Source organism: Anas acuta, chromosome 9 (genome assembly GCF_963932015.1).
Source record: "Anas acuta chromosome 9, bAnaAcu1.1, whole genome shotgun sequence".
In the NCBI taxonomy this organism is placed as follows: domain Eukaryota; kingdom Metazoa; phylum Chordata; class Aves; order Anseriformes; family Anatidae; genus Anas; species Anas acuta.
In genome coordinates this window covers 17599229-17612420 of record NC_088987.1, presented here as the reverse complement: position 1 = coordinate 17612420, position 13192 = coordinate 17599229, and the positions used below count along the sequence as shown (strand labels likewise).

Here is a 13192-nt window from a genome sequence, read left to right as displayed (position 1 = left end):
AAAGACCTGTGCTTGCGATGGGGCTGGGCCTGGCACTTGTAGTCTTGTGAACCTGGTGTGTCTTCGTGGGCACCTGGCCCTTTCCTCTGCAGCTGGGAGTGCAGAGGAAACCCACTACATCCTCCCAGGCTTAGCCAACGAACAAGTTCAGTTTTCTTAGGCTGCAGCCGCTTTCACAGCTGAATTACATCAGCAGATAGCCCTGACTAGAGCCACGTGCAAGAGAGTGTCTGTAAACTATAAGGCCTTTTATGAAAGACTATTAAAGTCAGTGGGAAATTTTCACTGAAGTCAATGGAATTGTTTTTGGGGTTTCAATGGGAAGTTCTTTAAAAGAGCATTTTTTCATTGATGCTTAAATCAAATGGTATGATACACTTGGCACTACACCAAAATTTTGACTTTTTATATCAGCTAAAAATTATTTGACATTTAACTTCTAAAAATCAGGGTAAAAATATCATTTTTTGATTGCTTTGTTAATATTAGGTGTTTGTTATAAAGGTCATTGACATTAACATGACTTTATGTTAAATAATGAGTTCCTTATTGGAACTAGAAGTACCTAAGCATAACTAAAATGGAAATAAAAGACAAAGGCAGAATAGGCTTAAATATATTTTACTTGTAACAGTTGGGGAGAATGAGAATAATCAACTTAGCTGGTGGAACTTGTATCAGGAATATAGAATCAGCCAAAACAGAATTCTTGAAACCTATTTTTAATACTTCATTTTAGGAAAAAAAAAAAAGTTCTGTAGAATCCAAGTGTAAGGAATAATAAGGATGCTAGATGAGGTAGGATATTATTGCAAACACTGTATGAATGCAGCAGGTGTTATAAATAACTTGTGAAACCGATTTCTAAATGTATTGTGAATGTGAAGGTGGACAGTGGAGACTGAAGTCTATAGCATGTAATTTGTTAGTCTTGGTCAACAGGAGTTGCAGCAGGGTAAGAGCACAATGGTCTAGGAAGTGATTTGTGCCTTCTGATGCTTCTGTTAATATGGCTCCCTCTCCAAAACAGATTGAAGCGGTGCAAGAAGAATTAGTCTCATGCAGCCTTTTAGAATAGTGAATCAAGCATTTCATTAGAATTTCATTAGAAATGCCAAGCTCTACTTCCTTGCCATTTCCCTTCTTTTTCAGAAGTCAGTATGAATGTGTCATGGATGTTGTGTGTGAAGTGATACGCCTCCTGTTCTAAAACACAGAAGGAACTTATCTAGAAGTAGTTCAATGACCTTGATTTTTGGATAAAATCATGAGGAAAGCTGTTGCATGGAAGTAATGAATAGTTGCATATTTGGCTTTACTACAGTCTGTGCTGTAAGAGTACATTAATGGTTACTTCCATTGTATAAAACAATTCAGTTTCTGCTGTAATGTAGCATTATATCATTAAGCTTTTAATATCTCATAAGAAAAACCTTCTAAAGGAGTTCAAATTAGGTCTATCATGAATTATTTATCTATTGTTATGAATTTCTGTTGTGAAATCTCATTAGACACTTGGCATGTTACCATCTCTCTTCTGCTTGGCATTGTTTGTGCTGATTCACACATACCATTTGTCTTTCTGTTTCTGGACTGTTGCTGGTAGCTTTCTTGGCCCTTCCTTTGTGCAAGCTGGCTTTTGCAATTGGTCCTGTATTCATTCATATTCAAAATTAATTTGAGTGTAGTAGTTAGGAGTAGAACACTGGGGTCCAGGAAATGCTACCTTTTTCCCCTAGGAAACAGAAAGGACTGCCTAAGTCCTTATTGTTGTGATCTAGCTCATGGGAATTAGCGTGAGTTTACTGAAGGATCCTCACTGACTGCACTGCACTCTAGATGAAGCCTATGGTACTCTAAGTGAAAGCTTCCTGCAGCTGCACATCTCATTGGCTGCAAAGTCTGCACTTACCTTGCCATAAAATGCCTGTTTGTAGCATTGAACAGCTATGGCAATACCCCCAACAATACTGAATTTTGGTGTGTCACAAAGATAAAAGTATTTTGTTGTAAGCAATGAAACTTTAAGTCCCTTTTGTGAAATCTTTAGAGGGCCTAACTGCATCTGTTTTTATGATGTCTTACTCTACCAGCTTAGCACCAGGAAATTCATGGGAGGCCCTGCAGCGGAGGACATCTCTCTCTCCAGAAACAGAGGAAGCACTTCATATGCTGACTGCAGATCTATTAATGACAAAGCCTTAGTGTTTTCCAAAGGCTATCCTTCGCCTAAATTGTTGCATTTCTTGGAAAGCTGTGCGAAAAATCTTGAGATCACTTTAAAAAGCTCAAAACTCCAAACACTGAACTTATTTGCCTGTTCTGCATATGCAAAACATCAGTTTTCTTCAGAACTACAAATACTGGAAATGCATGCAAAATAAAATGTAATCCAATTATGCCTAAGGTCTTAATATCAAGGAATACCTTCCAAATACTTCAAAACTCATTGTGGGACTGGGAGGTAATAATAGTAAACTAATTTTTTCCTATCTCTATAACCATAAATGCCTACAAGCAGTGAAAATACTGGAATAGAGACAGAGGAAGGGCTGTGTAGGGACTCATGCTTTCACTGACTATGCTCCTGATTTGTCAGGCATGGGGTAACCATGTATGAGCAGCTATAGCTATGATGAGTTTCTGAGTAACATGGCCTTTGGCTGCTGTGTAAGACTAAAAGCAATCAAAATAACTTTTAAACCATTTACTGAAACGTGAATAGATCAAGACTGTTTCTTACAGCATTCAGTATGATCATTGATCCATTATTTCGGGCTACTTTACAGGAAGAGTTAGTACATGCTGGATCCAGTGCATGTTGAAGCATGAGCGCCAACACAGAATACGTGGAAGGTACTGGTAAGTAATAAGTGTAATTTAAACCACACACGCGAGGTATTGCATTTTCTTAACAGTCGTGTTATCCTGCGAGACCAAAAAAACTGTTTTATCCAGCAAAAAGAATAATATATCTAGGAGGAGGCCTGGAAAGAGCTTGTAGAACCCAAAGCATGGGTGTAGATCAAGGTCTTTGCAAAAACACAAAAGGGAAGGTAAAATTTTGTAATGTGTTTAAGAGCACTTGAGCATAATTCAGCTCTTCTATGTAATCCCTTTTAATGTGACTCTGAAATTGCTGAACTAAAATACAGCTGTTTTATGCTGTGTTTTTTAGGCTACTAAATCCCCATTTTCAAGAGGATTAGAATTTGCTTATGTTCTAGGCCGGTGACCGTGGTTTTCAGGGAGGTTAGCCTTCAAGCTTTGATTGCATGGCTGCTGGATGTGCTCAATAGTATTCAATAAAAAATACATTCTTGAATCTATTGCTAACAAAGCTGTCCTGCTAATTATCTTGCAGGTAACTTCAGCTTTCTTACCAATGCTTTTTTGAATAAATCAATAGCAAACTTTCAGAAAAACATGGTGAACAAAGTTCTCTGTGACTGCCCCTTGGACAAAGAAATTCGTATAAACTGTGCTAGAAAAATACATTGAGCATCTTCAGTTTGTTGAAGTAATTAAGACAAATCACCTTCTCTAAGAAGTAATGAGTTAGATCACATGGACTAAAAGCATATAAAACATGCTGTGGGTAATTGTGAGCTCCTCCTGAAAAATGGTTTGGAATTCTCCTTGTACCTTTCTCAAAATGCTTTCCAGGGTAGGAAGCATATTATACAAGTGAATGTTTTGCTACAACATAGGGTTTGAGCTTTCCTATAAAGAATAATTGTGTATTTCTGTCCACACTCCTGATATCTCTGATAAGCTTCTAACTTACTCTGTCATGTTTTTTCAGTCTTACTCTGTCCAATTACCAAGAGCTTAGCACTGCCATAATAATCAGTTCTTTTAGTGCTGTGGTGACTGGCCTGGCAGACACACTTGAGTTATATGAAGAAATAAATCCTTTATTTTTTAAGCAGGGGTAGAAACTGACAGTACACACCTCACCACCTCAGTGTAGTGTTCTTGTTGATAAAATCTCTCTCAAATCGACTGCAATAACTGACAGAAAAACAGAAAAAGCTTTATTTTTCATTTCACAAGACTCTATACACTTTCATTTTTAAATGAAAGCTTATCTGCTAATTGGTTTGACCCCTGATTCACCTGTTCATAAAAGGAGTCCATTGCTTTGCCCAGTCTGAAGGCTAAAAGGCAATGGTAGCTCTCACCTAGGAGTATGACTGAAATTGCTTTTATTCCTTGGCAACATGCCGTTACATTTATTGTGAAACCCCTGCGATACCATAAATAAAGAGATTTTTAATCCTCATAAATCAGAGTGCCTTTATTTGATATTTAAGGGCAAGTCAAGGATATTAAAGTATCACTGAAGATAGCAATAAAAAGAAACGTCTCTTCTTGATAATCCATTTAAAGACTTTCAGAAGGGATTGATAATTATCCTGGCATTATAATAGCTTAATTTCTGCAGGCTTTGCATCTCTTTAGTTTGCATTACTTTTGCATCTATGACTTTTAAGGTATTATTTTTAGGTTAATTTTTTTACAAGATTTCAAATTCTCATACTTGAAGACAAGTCTCTACAAGTCTAAGTGAGGCTGCAGTTCCCAAGGGGAGGCTTGTTACAGAAGAACGTGTGGTGCTAACTTAACCAGAATATTCACCTGATCTGCATCTTGCAGAAACCTCTAGAATCTGTCATTCACAGACTTCACTCTTTCCAGTTCATGACAATGATGCATGACAGAATTAACTCTTCAGTGACAGACCTTCTCAAAAGGGGAAAGAATATATGGTGGCTGTGATGGCAGTACAACAAAGATAGTAAACCTGCAAGAGCAGACATAGGATGCAATAAAAGGTTGGTGTCTTGCAACACTGGATTGTGACAGGTTTTATAAAAAGAAGGGTGCAGGTGTGTACGCATGTGGGAGGGTGCATAGGTTCGTGAAATGGAATCAATAAAAAATGTGTTAGTTGGCCTGGAAACAAGGAACCTAAACTTTTTTCATTCTTCATTGTTCTGTAGAAGTCTGACTTTTTCAAGAAAGTATATGCCTATTTCATGCAGGGGTAAATAGTGACATTTGTTTTATCTTACCCAAGTCGGAACTAGAGACTAACACAGCTGGAGTTTTGTGTGCAGTTACAGGAAACCATGTGCATTATCAATGTTTTTGGAAAGTCTGGGGGAAATCAGTTGAGATGGTGGGCCTGATAGTTTTATATATCTTTTTGGATTAAATGTAACTTAATTTTACTTTTGGTAAAGCTGAAAGTTCTTGAGACCCCAGCTATGTTTCTTCAGAGTGGTTGGAAAGATCCAAGTACTAAAGTATTTTTGTGCTCTTATTTAGAGTGGGTCTGTAGTCTTCATCCTGTATTACATCCACTGGGAATGTTTAATCTAAATAATTGACAAATGAAGCAAGCCTCTCTCTGACACTTCTACAAATTACTTCTGGAAAATCTTGCCCATTAGAAGTCAGTCCTAGCAGTCAACTGTGTTTGGAACCTGTTGTGCAAAATGATACAAAAACAATAAGGCTGCCCCTACAGAGCAGTAATAGGTTTCACAGGTTTAAGATTAGCACATCCCTTTCCTTTGAGCGACATACTGTCTGCAGACATCGTGACTTCTCTCCTCGTGAGTTTTTCAAAATATAAGTGCAATGTATCATGGACTGCTACTCTAAGGCTCTGAAAACAATTCTCCATTTTCTTTTCAAGACCTTGGGAAAGAATTCTTACATTTCTTGGTGCCTTAGTTTCCCAAGAAGACTATTTTTGAGGCAGGTTCTGATATACCAGAAACTGCTGAAAGCTGGGAGGATAATACCACAGCGGGGAAACACTTTCTTCCTGTGCTATACCTTAAGTGTCCAGTGTTGGATGGTGCTCATGATAGGAAGTGAAGAGGCATCTGTTTTTGTGTCCAGCTAATGTGCATCACCTATCAAGTATAATCTTGACTTTTCTGCACTTGTACCATTTAAAAATTTACTCAAATTAGGCAGGTAGAGGCTTAAAGAACAGTATAGAAAAGCTTTTCTTGTTTTACTGAATAGCAAATATTCTGCGGTGAATGGAAAAACCTTACAGTACTGTAAGGAAGTATAATTACTACAAAATAGCAACTTTCCAGATACTAATGTCACTTATAAGCCTCTTGATATCTCTTTTTAATCAACTTCTGCCAAAGTTGCTGTAAGAAGAGTAAGTTTCCCATGAACAAATATGATTATTGAGGAATTTGGAACTAATGGGGCATGCAAAGGATGCTTCTGAGTTCTTCCGTACTTGTGTCTTATTCTCAGAGGACAAGAATGAACCGAGAGATTAACTCCCCAAGTTGTCCAAGCATATACTGAACCCCAAAGCAGGTGGAAGGCAGGACAAGTGACCCCTCCGAGCCTTGTAGCTAAGGATGTACGGGCACAAGCAAGTGCACGGAAGAGGCAGGTGGCAGTAGGCTTTCAGGGGGAGTTCAGGGTGCTAGCAGAACCCTCAGACTGTGCTGTGGTACATGAAGGAAATCAGGGTGACATCTGCTGCCGGCATGAGGCAGCCCTAGCAGCAGCGCATCTCTGGGGCTGGCCAGGACAGCAATACAGCACTTCCACTCCAGCCTCCCAGTGAAGCGAGCAGGCTGCACAACGCCCTGCGGGGCAGGTAAGGGTGAGGGAGATGCAGGCTGAACGCCCACAGCACAAGGCCTCACCCCCCAGGGGAGATGCACGTTTATTGCGCCGGGGCTGAGCAGCACCCAGCGCTCTGCCCCGGGCTGCTGGGGCGAAGGGAGGCCCCGCTGCGGGCGGCCAGAGCGGGGCTGAGGCCCTGCGGCCTCCCCGTGAGCCTGGGGCTCCGGCGGCTCCCAGCGCCCCGCGCCTCACGGAGCGGCAGCCGCGGCGGGGCCGGGCCGGGCTCGCTGCCGCCACCTCTCGGCCTGCCGCGGGCAGCGCTCCCCGCCTCAGGGTCCCCCTGGGAATGGCGAGGGGCTGGGAGGGGGGCGCTCAGCGGCTGAAGCCAAGGGGAATTTAGGCGCGTGCCCACTACGCGTTACCCTGCTCTAACGCTGCTCGAGGTGTGATTCTCACTCATCCTTGTCGTTTTAGCCAAGTGTAACAACAAAGGAGAACGTAGTGAGCAAGAGGGCAGAGGCTGCAGCCTGCAGTCAGACCTGCAGTGTTACTGTAAGTACCGAAGGAGTGTATTAACTTCCCTATGTTTCAGGGAGTGAAGCCCAAACCATTTCCCTTCTTCCTCCCCTCGGTAGAGTTCCAAGAGATTTGAGTCTTCTGTACTGCTAACACTGAAGAAAATGGTTGTATTAGAAAGAGGAGGCTTGTGATTTCACTTCAGGAGAAAAGCTGTTGTTGTGAAATGTGTGCAATGAAACAACTTTTCAAAGCAGGGGCAGGTGGATGAAGAGAAATGGAAAACAAAAGCAACAGTGAAGAGCCACTGTGAGAAAGAGGGTAAGAGCAAGGAATGACAGGTGTCAAACAGCATGAGAACCGTAAAATAAAGTGTGGGGGAGTCTAACAGTAGTGGAACCAGAAACAGATATGGACAGAGATAGTAGGTGGGAGAAAAGATCGGATGAAGTCTACCTGAAAAGATACGCTTGCCCTTAGTTGTTCCCTTCTTCATTGAGGATAGGTAGAAAATTAAGATGATTTTCAGTTGGGTAAAAGTAGTTACACTTCTTGTTTCCTAGCAGAGCCTCATCTTTAAAACAGGAATTAGTTGGCTAAAAGAGTGAACAGGTTTAGCGCAAAGGACTCATGATAGAAGTACTTACCCTTTAAGCATGGCATAGGGTATTTTAGCTATATAGGCAACTTCTAGTTCGTTGTCTCTGGTCAGGTATTTTTGAACATTATCTTAGCTGTGAGAGACAGCTCATTGTACCCCTAAAAAGCGTATCAGTGAGTTTTAACATACTGGAATGCACATTTTGCTTCCCATGTGGAATTACTTTGGGCTACTTGTTGCTGAAATGTTTCTGGGCACAAACATGATTTGATAAATGTAACAAAAAGTTCTTTGTAAATTTAATCATGTATTCTGTGACATAATAGTTTTAAATCTCAATTATGCTAGACACATGCACCAAAGTACTCTTTCCAAAGTCCTTCTGTTATGTTTTTGATGCTCTCAGCACTAAACTGGATGTGGAAATTGTGGGAACTGTAACAACTCTGATGAAATACAGGAATCTGAAAACGGGGAAGCGGCAATGGACTCTGGGGAATTAAAGCATCTTTCTTGTACATTCTTCTGCTAAGGGAGGTGAGCAGAGAAGCAGAGAAAACCAGCTGAAATAAATAGAAGTTTTCCCCAGTATGTTGGTTCTCATTGTGCTTCTGTGAATTGAAGTATCTTCAAAGTTATTAGGTTAGTTGATTTAAAGATCAAAACCGAAATTTCCTTAAGTGGTATATTCTTTATTGCAGTGCTGGATGCACGGGGGATCTTTCCGCCTATTGTGCATGTTCGAAGTGACAAACTATCTCATATTTATACAGCGAAACAATGAATATTCTATTAGCGCCTATACATATTCATTACCTAACCCCGACTACTCTTGCTTTGTATGCTAATTAGCTTATCAGTCCTTGCGCTTGCGCAAAGCCTTCCAAAAATTGTTGGCTGGGGTCTTCGGGATGTGGGCAGTGGTCTTTGGGAGGAAGGCCGTAGGTCTTCCTCGTGATGCACTTTTCACCTTTTGCTTAATCAGTTGTTTTCCAAATGCTGAGTTGGCTTTCGGTTTAACTGAGGGTCGGCAGATAACAGGATGTTTCAGTTAACAAGACATAACGGACAGTTGACTCAAGTTATCTCAAGTCTCAGCCTGACTGACGGTTAACAGATAATGGGATGTTTTCAAATAACAAGATGCTTCAACATAACAGAAGGACAACAGATAACAAGATGTCATTTACTTTGTTCTCATTAATTTTTAACCACAAGATTTATTCTATTCTAAAGTGAGTCTATACAATATCAAGTTCAGCAGTGTAGTGCTTGCCTAGTGCCAGAGAGAGCATTGACCCTGTTTTGGCAGATCTGCAGAATGGGAGCTGCTGAAGCATGGCATGTATGGACCTTTCTGAGGATACTCACATCCTAAATTCATCAGTAAACAGAATGGTAGTTCAGTCCAAACCTCTAAGTAAAAGTAATGAATGACTGAGAGCCTCGGAAAGGTAATATAATCTGGAATGGCTGATGTGTCTGTTCAGTAATGTGGAACTGTCAAACCAAGTGACCTGCATTTCTTGTATAAAGGCCTGACCTTTTTGGAAGCTCAAGTATCCATGTCCTGACAATGATTTTCTTAAGGTGTAGAATCATTTAGTAGTCTTGATGCTCCTCTATAACAACTGAACAGTTTTAATTGAGTATGATTGCTCTGAAATTTTCAGAATAAAATAGGGAAACTCAGGTAGCTGTAATGGTACAGAGTACAGAGGAAGACCTTGTCCATATTTTGAGAATATAGTTTAAGGTTACCCCAAAACATGTTTTAGCAAGGCAATTCCAAGGCAGAAGAAAGTCAGTAGTGTGAAAAGTGAACTGAGTTAGTATTAACTGTCTTTTTCTTGCTGTACTTGGTTGATGATGGTAGAGCTGAGTTTTTGATGGCACATGGAGCCTGGCTTTGCATCTGAAATTCATATTTTGCTCAGCTAGTAATTACATTTAAAACCAAGCTCTACACGCATTTTCTTCCTTTCTCTGGAGGAGAAACTGTTGTATCAGAAAATCTTGCAAACATGTTATATTTTCTTACTCGGTAAAGCTTTCATTTCTAACTGGATGATACTCTTATTATAAGTAAAAAAAAATTAAAAAAAAAAAATCTTCTGGCCATTAGCATTTAGTCCTGAAATTAGACTGAACATTTCAATTCGTTCAGAGACTCACAGATTCAGTACTTGAATAATAATGAATCATCTGTACGTAGAAATACATCCCTAGGATGTGCCATTAGTGTGCTGCACTGCCACAAAGAACCTTAAGGATGTGATTAGTACAACTGGGTTTGCTGATAACTGGGCTTGATCAAATCCATTCATTCTCTTCCCACCTTCTTCATTCCTTGAGATACTGACGTCCAATTTCGAGTTTTGATTGTAGCAAAGCGTAGCCTATATATGAAAAATGAAAGATTTTCTCCCCTACCAGTTATAACTTCCTCTTGTTTTTCTGACTTTCTCTTTCCTTCACATTTCTTTTTGTTGCCTTTCCTTTCTTGTCAGCACATAAAATTCCTCTTTTGACTCAGTGAAGGGATGCTGTCTGGGAACACCCCTACCAGGAGACCACTACACAACATGCTTCGGGTCAGCCTGTCTTTTAAGCTTCAGGCAGGTGATTTCAAAATCAATTGGAAAATTGTTTCCAAGAAAGAGGCACTGTGCTTGTAGAAATGTAGTGGTAGGTATAATTCAATAGCTCAGACCTTCAGTTCAGCTGAGAGTCAGTGGCTGCAGTAATGGACTTACAAATGGAGATGAGATTTGTGATGATTTATTGGTTGAAGAAGAGGAAGTGAAATAAAGGAAAGGTTGTCGAGAGCCTCAGGAAATACTCTGTGTAGTATAAAATGGGTGCAGTTAGAACTGTATTTTTATTGTCTTGCAGAAAATAAACCTCTTCCAATATGTTCAGCCATTCTTTCTTGGGAGTAAGTTAAAAGTTTTACCAGGAGGCATTGTGCCCCACCTGATTTCAGTACAGCCATACTTTTTGCGATTTTCATCCCTTACTGCATCTGCTCACTCTTAGCATGAGGAATTCAAGTTGGGCACAAGCCTTCTGTCAGCATATTTCCAGTATACCAGAAAGTGTTGCATAAATTAATAAGCTAAACTGCCAGCTTGCTTTAAAAAAATTATAATATTTTTCTGCCTGATTTGCCATACACTAGCAAGAAGAGCAGTTGTGCTTGACTTCTGGTCCTACCTGTTAAAGTTGGCATCTGTTTCTTTTATTAATATCCTGAAAGTGCCTCCAGATCAGCATCAGTTTCTGTAGCAAAGCGTAGCCTTTTTTCCCTGTTTCCCTATAGTTTTTTCCCTTTTCCTCATTTTAGCTGCTGTGTAGTTTTACTCTACCCTTGCTCGAATGCCAATTAAATTTGCTACATTTTGTACTAGAGCACAGGCATGAACAAGTGCAGCAGCTGAGATTCCTCCAGGGAACAGCACTTGATTGTGTATAGGAAGGGGGAGCTTTCCACAGCCATTCAACTCTGACTGCAAAGGACAGCAAGCTGCCAAGACCTAGGGCCAAGCAATCCTTCTGTCAGATGTAGAGCTGTCAGAAAATGATTGACTGCTTTGACTACCACCAGCTACTTCAGCCTTGCCAGCAATAGGGCTCCATCTTCTTATTTATTTATTTATTTTGACACTTCGTAATTCCCATGATGGTCGAAGTATCAGCCAAGGACAGAAATCAGAAAGTTCAGAATACGTATGTCTTGGCTTTATTTTGGGCTGTTCTCATCCTTTTAAAACAATGAAGTCTTCTCTGAGGAGGATGTAGTCAACTCAGGAAATGATTTAGAGCCTGAACCAAATGAGGGAAACTGAGGCAGAAGTACTGGCAGGCTGTGCTAGTGCAGAAAAAAAACAAGATGCATCTGATCTTCCACAGGCTGCCACTGTTGTCCATGTCTTGAACAAAGAAGAGGTAACAATGAACACTGGTCTTTTTGGAGGAGCATAGCTTGAAGTCCCTTTCTTTTTCTCCATTCTGTTTAATCAACACTTGAGGAAACGCTGATGGTGACTTGCTTCCCTTCCCTTGTGAATTAGGATCTGAAGAATTTCTCTTCTTTAGTGAGATGGAAGAAAAACCAGAACATGCCAAATAGGATTATGAACCCTAGCTACTTAAAAAAACAGTAAGACATGAAAGGTACAGGAAAGGTCTGAAGAAAAAGACCCATTTGTTCCACCATGCCAGTTCCACTGTAGGGTTCTCTTCTCTCCCCACCCAGCATTCAACGTCTGTTTTGTGAATCTATTACATATGCAATGTTCATGTTGCTTTACTCTCAAGTTTCCAGCATCTACTGCTCCATGATAGATACAGTATCTCCATCAGAAGAACTCTCCTGACTTGCTGTGAAGTCTCATTCTATTCTGGTGAACGGAACAGGACTTCAATGAGTATTTTACAAAGTTCCGTCTTCTCTTGATTCTTAAATACTTGGTTTGTAATGCACTTCCCCACGTTCATATGGAAATTTGGAGTATTCCTGTGATGGCATGAAAGACTTGATTATTTGTCTGCTGAGTAGACTGCTGAAGTGCATAATACCAATAATACATAATACAATACTTATGGTCCTGTTAGAGTTGCCACGATGTTCTCAGTGAACAAGCATAGAGCCTTTGTGTTGTCTATAACTAGTGGTACATTCTCCTGTTCTTATTTTGAAGGGATTTGGGATTTCCTCAGCTTTGAATAGCTGGTAAGTTTAAACTCACGTAAGTGGTACAGAGCTGTGCAGGTGATAAGGCTTGTTAAGGAATGTGTACATCATGAACGTAGTGTCACAGGAAAGACACCGTTCTGTCTCCTTGCTTACTTCACCTCATTCTTTTTCTCCTTTATTTTTTTCTTCATCTTGGCTTACTGAAGCAATAAGATGGGTGAGGCCAAGCCCTAACATCCTTAGAGGACTGATGAAGTAAACATCTTCAAAATGACTAAATGGATGGCTTCTTTGAAATGGTACAGCAATAGTTTCAGCAAAGCTGCTACACTACATACACTACAAAATAATTCAACTCAAATTCCCTGGCAGACAAGAAAGAAGGAAATACAAAGTAGTTCAGCTTCCTTTGTCTCCACAGACTTTTTGACCAGGTATGAAGACTAGGTTGGCTCTCACTGTACATACTGTCATATGGATTTACTGCTAATGTGCTTCTTCCTTCCCTCAACAGTGGGATAGAATATTTGCAAGAATTTCATGTTGAGGTAATAGGAATCTTTTCAAATCATTGTAAGGATTAAAAACAAACAAACAAAACAAACTCTTGTAAGCTTATAACTCTACTCTGAGGTCACTTGCATGAGAACTGGTATGACATTGATTCCTAACATATTCAGTTGCTGGGTTAGAGGTGGGTCAAGGCAAAAGTACATGGTGCTCTCCTGTTATTTATACTGTGTATGAGTCTGCCAGTA

General features: G+C 40.2%; 1 long non-coding RNA gene across 2 annotated transcripts in view; it reads left to right on the top strand.

Annotated features, from left to right (window-relative positions):
• The first annotated feature begins 254 nt into the window (after nucleotides 1-254).
• The window catches only part of LOC137861048 (uncharacterized), a 34766-nt gene continuing 21828 nt past the window's right edge, over nucleotides 255-13192 (top strand). Inside the window, exons 1-2 of one of the 2 annotated variants that reach the window (XR_011099337.1) lie at nucleotides 255-367; nucleotides 2790-2862. This is a non-coding gene — a long non-coding RNA (uncharacterized lncRNA). Of the gene's footprint in view, nucleotides 368-2789; nucleotides 2863-6942; nucleotides 7171-13192 lie in introns of those variants that run through there. The other variant, XR_011099338.1, reaches the window with a different exon arrangement.